This window comes from Ranitomeya imitator, chromosome 6 (assembly GCF_032444005.1).
Source record: "Ranitomeya imitator isolate aRanImi1 chromosome 6, aRanImi1.pri, whole genome shotgun sequence".
In the NCBI taxonomy this organism is placed as follows: Eukaryota; Metazoa; Chordata; class Amphibia; order Anura; family Dendrobatidae; genus Ranitomeya; species Ranitomeya imitator.
Genome location: NC_091287.1, coordinates 242,165,280 through 242,172,021, shown reverse-complemented (window position 1 = coordinate 242,172,021; position 6,742 = coordinate 242,165,280).

Sequence of the window (6,742 nt, the reverse complement as noted above, 5' to 3'; positions counted from 1 at the left end):
AAAAATGATGTAAATACTTCTATGGCCAAAAATGGCAACAGTATTCTTGGAGTGATACCTTTATTGGCTAACCAGAAAAAATATATTTGCATGCTTTCCTGTCTCTGTCCAGGTCCAGAGAAATGTTTTCCCCCAGGCATGTCCAGTTCATTCCTGGTTGTGTTGGTGTAGATACATCCTTGTTTGTAGTTTCCACATAGTTTCCCCAATATACAGTGGAGAAAATAAACATTTGAAACACTGACAATTTTGCAAGTTTTCCCACCTACAAGGAATGGAGAGGTCTATAATTTTTATTGTAGTTACTAGGGTTGAGCGAAATGGATCGGTCATTTTCATAAATCGCCGATTTTTGGCAAAGTCGGGTTTCATGAAACCCGATCCGATCCTAGCGTGGGATCGGCCATGCGGTACGCGACCTTCGCGCCAAAGTCACGTTTCATATGATGCGTTCAGCGCCATTTCTCAGCCAATGAAGGTGGACGCAGAGTGTGAGCAGCGTGGGCCATCTTAGAGAAGGGCATGGCAGTGATTGGCTTGCTTTCTGCGGCGTCAAAGGGGCTATAAAGGGGCGTGCACGCCGACCGTCCTCTTACTGCTGCTGATCTGAGCATAGGGAGAGGTTGCTGCCGCTTCGTCAGAAGCAGGGATAGCGTTAGGCAGGGTCCATTAACCACAAAACCGCTTGTGCTGTAGCAATTTCCACTGTCCAACACCACTTTTTCCTTGCAGGGACAGTGGAGTTTTTTTTTGGGTGCATCAGCTCTGTAGCTTAGGCTGCCTTATAAGGCTCCCTGATAGCTGCATTGCTGTGTGTACGCCGCTGTGCAAACCAACTGCTTTTTTCAAAGCACAAATCCTGTTGTTCCTTCCTTTCTGCACAGCTATCTTGTTTGTTTGTCCACACTTTTGTGTGCAGCAGTCCTTTTTATTGCTGCCTGCCATACTTTTATGCGATCACTGTAGGGAGATAGTAATTGTAGTACAGTCCTTTATATATATATATATATCTTCAAGCCACTTTCTGCCCCTTAAACTGTGTAGTGTGAAACAGTGGGCCTGTATTTTTTTCTGCACTGTCCCACACCTAAAAAGGGAGATTTATATTGCCAATCAGTGCATCTGTGCCAGTCCAGTCTGTGGTATCGGTCTGTCATTTTGTGCCACTGAAACACTACTGTAAAACTGTGGGCCAGATTTATTCACTAGTCTCCCATCCCCCCAAAAAAGAAGGGGAGATTAATATTGGCAAATCTGTGCATCTGTGCCAGTCCAGTCTGTGGTATCATTCTGTCATTTTGTGCCACTGAAACACATCTGTAAAACTGTGGGCCAGATTTATTCACTAGTCTCCCATCCCAAAAAAAAAGAAGCGTTAAACTAGATGAAATGTGGATTAAATCCGCGCTGCTGCGACAAATAATAGATCCAGATATAATTGTAAGATGTTCGGGTGGTTTATTCAACGCGTTTCGAAGCTCATGGCTTCTTCTTCAGGAAGTTTCCACACAAAGATATGACACGTGGCACTGTTGCCCCAGCTTATATACATTCAGAGTTCAAATAACGGCGCCAAGCAGTCTTCTGGCATGTGACAGACAGTGTCAAAGTTCAAATAAAGCCGTATTATATAAAAATAAGCTATTTTTAACATATACGTAAATCATTAATATCATGATTATAATTGATGAACAATATACTAAAATTTCACTTATTTTTCAGATTCCAGGGTGGAAGGAATAAAAAATAAAAAAATAAAACTGTGTGCGAGATGCCGGGACAAGAACTTGTTTGAGGGTATAAACCATCCCCATTCTGCTCCCTTCACTATCAATGTCGCTACCAGAGGAGTTATTCCTGGTGAACGAAATTGGCTGACACCCTTCTATACCTTATTCATATATATTTGCATTTGTTTATTAAATAATGTATTAAAATGTAAAATTAATAAAGATAAAAATATAGCTATAAAATTCTCCTTTTGGATTTATTTTTTCTTTTATATAAGGTACTAATTATGAAAATTGTGGTGAAATTTTTAAAGTTAATGATAAAATAATCATTATATCCTCACTTGGAATGAACCAAGGAGAATTCCTTCTGTCCTTCTGTGAGCTGAAATTTAAATAAAGTTCCCATAAAAGATCAAGAGAGAAACTAGGAAGCTACAAGCAGATGTATCCTATCAGCCTGTACGATCGCTGTTTAACTACGTTACCATTGTGCTTTTAATCTAATTCATCCTGTTTTAGTGATTTCTTCTGAGTTCAGAGAGATTAGTGTGCCAGATGTGAGTACATTGTGCATTTGGAAGCCCAGATTCTGGATCTAAAGGTGCAGCTGGCAACACTGAGATCCTGTGACAACATGGAAAGGAGTCTTCTACTCACTGAGGAGATGCTCAATGGGATAGATGAGGCGGGGGATGGTAGGATGGAGCTGCAGGACAGTGAAGTAGCAAGCTGGGTGACAGTTAGGGTACAGTCTCACAGTGGCACTTTGGTCGCTACGACGGCACGATCCGTGACGTTCCAGCGATATCCTTACGATCTCGCTGTGTCTGACACGCTACTGCGATCAGGGACCCCGATGAGAATCGTATGTCGTAGCAGATCGTTTGAAACTTTCTTTCGTCGTCAAGTGTCCTGCTGTGGCGGCATGATCGCATCGTGTAACAAAGGTGTGCACGATATTGTATACGATGTGCGCATAGTAACCAACGGCTTCTACATCGCAAACACGTCATGAAATTATCGCTCCAGCATCGTGCATTGTCAAGTGTGACAGCAGTGTACGACGCTGGAGCGATAATGGTGCGATGCTGGAGCGTCACTGATTGTGCCGTCATAGCGACCAAAGTGCCACTGTGAGACGGTACCTTAAGGGTATGTGCACACGTCAGGATTTCTTGTAGAAATTTCCTGAAGAAAACCGGAAATTTTCTGCAAGAAATCCGCTTTTTTTTTTTGCGGTTTTTTTTCCTGTTTTTTTTGCGTTTTTTTTAGCATTTTGCAAGCGAAATTAGCTTGCAGAATGCTAAAGTTTTCCAAGCGATCTGTAGCATCGCTTGGAAAACTGACTGACAGGTTGGTCACACTTGTCAAACATAGTGTTTGACAAGTGTGACCAACTTTTTACTATAGATGCTGCCTATGCAGCATCAATAGTAAAAGATAGAATGTTTAAAAATATTTAAAAAAAAATAAAAAAAATGGTTATACTTACCTGCAAACAGCCGATCTCCTCAGCGGCATCCGTTCCTATAGATGGTGTGTGTGTGCAGGACCTTCGATGACGTCGCGGTCACATAAGCGGTCACATGAGCGGTCACGTGACCAATCACAAGACGGCGACGTCATCGCAGGTCCTTCACACAGAGCATCTATAGGAACGGAAGCGGCAGTGTGCACCGATGAGAGGCGGGAAGACTCCGGGGCCATCAGAGGGTGAGTATATGACTATTTTTTATTTTAATTCTTTTTTTTTACCAATTATATGGTGCCCAGTCCGTGGAGGAGAGTCTCCTCTCCTCCACCCTGGGTACCAACCGCACATAATCTGCTTACTTCCCGCATGATGTGCACAGCCCCATGCGGAAAGTAAGCAGATCAATGCATTCCTAGGTGTGCGGAATCCCCGCAATTCCGCAAATTTAATGAACATGTTGCTTTTTTTTCCGCAATGCGATTTTTTCGCGGAAAAAAATGCAACATTTCCACTAGAAATGCGGAATACACTGTAAATAATAAGAGGTATATGTAAGCGTTTTTTTTCGCGTTTTTATCACGTTTTTATAGCGAAAAATACTGAACGTGTGCACATGGCCTAAATCATAGAGCCGGTGATACACCCGACAAACAGCCTGTGCAAGGTAATTATCTGGTCATGAGCCTGAAAGAAAAAAATCATGTTTGTTTGTGATAAGTTAAGTGGGCTTTATCTGACTGCATTGGAGCCGAGCATAAGTAGGGGGAATGGAGTGAAAGGACTTGACGAGGAGCACAAATAAAGAACGGTTCGTTCCTGAGATCACTTCATCTATTATTCCATAGGTGATAATGAATATAATATATAAACCCTTTGTGTCCCTTAATCCAACATGAATATTTCTTCTGATATATGTTGGCACCAATGACACGGCAAGGAAGGACCTACCGACAATCTGCAAGGACTTTGAAGAGTTGGGGAAGAAAGTAAAGGAACTGGATGCACAGGCAGTTTTTTCTTCTATCCTTCCAGTAGACGGGCATGGCACCAGGAGATGGAACAGGATCCTTGATGCGAACAACTGGCTAAGACAATGGTGCAGACAACAAGGATTCGGATTCCTGGACCACGGTGTGAATTACTTGTACGATGGACTCCTCGCCAGAGACGGACTACACCTCAACAAACCTGGGAAACACACATTCGCCAGAAGACTCGCTACACTCATCAGGAGGGCATTAAACTAGAAGAAGAGGGGACGGGAAGAAAAACATTAGACTCGAACAAAGAAGACCCAGGAAAACATACTCAGAAGGAAGGTAAGAACATTTCTAAAACAATCCTCAGTGAGGAGATTGGAACAAAACAAAATCCTCTAAACTGCATGCTCGCAAACACCAGAAGCCTGACAAACAAGATGGAAGATCTAGAAGCAGAAATATCTACAGGTAACTTTGACATAGTGGGAATAAGCGAGACATTTTTAGATGAAAGCTATGACTGGGCAGTTAACTTACAGGGTTACAGTCTGTTTAGAAAGGATCGTAAAAATCGGAGAGGAGGAGGGGTTTGTCTCTATGTAAAGTCTTGTCTAAAGTCCACTTTAAAGGTACCTTCACACATAGCGACGCTGCAGCGATACCGACAACGATGTCGATCGCTGCAGCGTCGCTGTTTGGTCGCTGGCGAGCTGTCACACAGACAGCTCTCCAGCGACCAACGATCCCGAGGTCTCCGGTAACCAGGGTAAACATCGGGTTACTAAGCGCAGGGCCGCGCTTAGTAACCCGATGTTTGCCATGGTTACCAGCGCAAACGTTAAAAAAAAAAAACACTACATACTTACCTTCTGCTGTCTGTCCCCGGCGCTCTGCTTCTCTGCACTCCTCCTGCACTGGCTGTGAGCACAGCGGCCGGAAAGCAGAGCGGTGACGTCACCGCTCTGCTTTCCGGCTGACCGACGCTCACAGCCAGTGCAGGAGGAGTGCAGAGAAGCAGAGCGCCGGGGACAGACAGCGGTAGGTAAGTATGTAGTGTTTGTTTTTTTTACTTTTACGCTGGTAACCAGGGTAAACATCTGGTTACTAAGCGCGGCCCTGCGCTTAGTAACCCGATGTTTACCCTGGTTACCAGTGAAGACATCGCTGGATCGGTGTCACACACGCCGATCCAGCGATGTCTGCAGGGAGTCCAGCGACAAAATAAAGTTCTGGACTTTCCTCAGCGACTAACGATCTCCCAGCAGGGGCCTGATCGTTGGTCGCTGTCACACACAACGATTTCCTTAACGATATCGTTGCTACGTCACAAAAAGCAACAATATCGTTAACGATATCGTTATGTGTGAAGGTACCTGGGTAAATCTCTGGGTCCGGATGGCATACACCCACGAGTACTAAGAGAACGAAGTAATGTAATAGATAAACCATTATTTCTTATTTTTAGGGACTCTATAGCGACGGGGTCTGTTCCGCAGGACTGGCGCATAGCAAATGGGGTGCCAATATTCAAAAAGGGCTCTAAAAGTGAACCTGGAAATTATAGGCCAGTAAGTCTAACCTCTATTGTTGGTAATATATTTGAAGGGTTTCTGAGGGATGTTATTCTGGATTATCTCAATGAGAATAACTGTTTAACTCCATATCAGCATGGGTTTATGAGAAATCGCTCCTGTCAAACCAATCTAATCAGTTTTTATGAAGAGGTAAGCTATAGGCTGGAGCACGGTGAGTCATTGGACGTGGTATATCTCGATTTTTCCAAAGCGTTTGATACCGTGCCGCACAAGAGGTTGTTACACAAAATGAGAATGCTATGTCTGGGGGAAAATGTGTGTAAATGGGTTAGTAACTGGCTTAGTGATAGTAAGCAGAGGGTGGTTATAAATGGTATAGTCTCTAACTGGGTCCCTGTGACCAGTGGGGTACCGCAGGGGTCGGTATTGGGACCTGTTCTCTTCAACATATTCATTAATGATCTGGTAGAAGGCTTACACAGTAAAATATCTATATTTGCAGATGATACAAAACTATGTAAAGCAGTTAATACAAGAGAAGATAGTATTCTGCTACAGATGGATCTGGATAAGTTGGAAACTTGGGCTGAAAGGTGGCAGATGAGGTTTAACAATGATAAATGTAAGGAATCAATATCACCATTACACACTGAACGGGAAACCACTGGGTAAATCTGACAGGGAGAAGGACTTGGGGATCCTAGTTAATGATAAACTTACCTGGAGCAGCCAGTGCCAGGCAGCAGCTGCCAAGGCAAACAGGATCATGGGGTGCATTAAAAGAGGTCTGGATACACATGATGAGAGCATTATACTGCCTGTGTACAAATCCCTAGCTAGACCGCACATGGTTTACTGTGTCCAGTTTTGGGCACCGGTGCTCAGGAAGGATATAATGGAACTAGAGAGAGTACAAAGGAGGGCAACAAAATTAATAAAGGGGATGGGAGAACTACAATACCCAGATAGATTAGCGAAATTAGGATTATTTAGTCTAGAAAAAAGACGACTGAGGGGCAA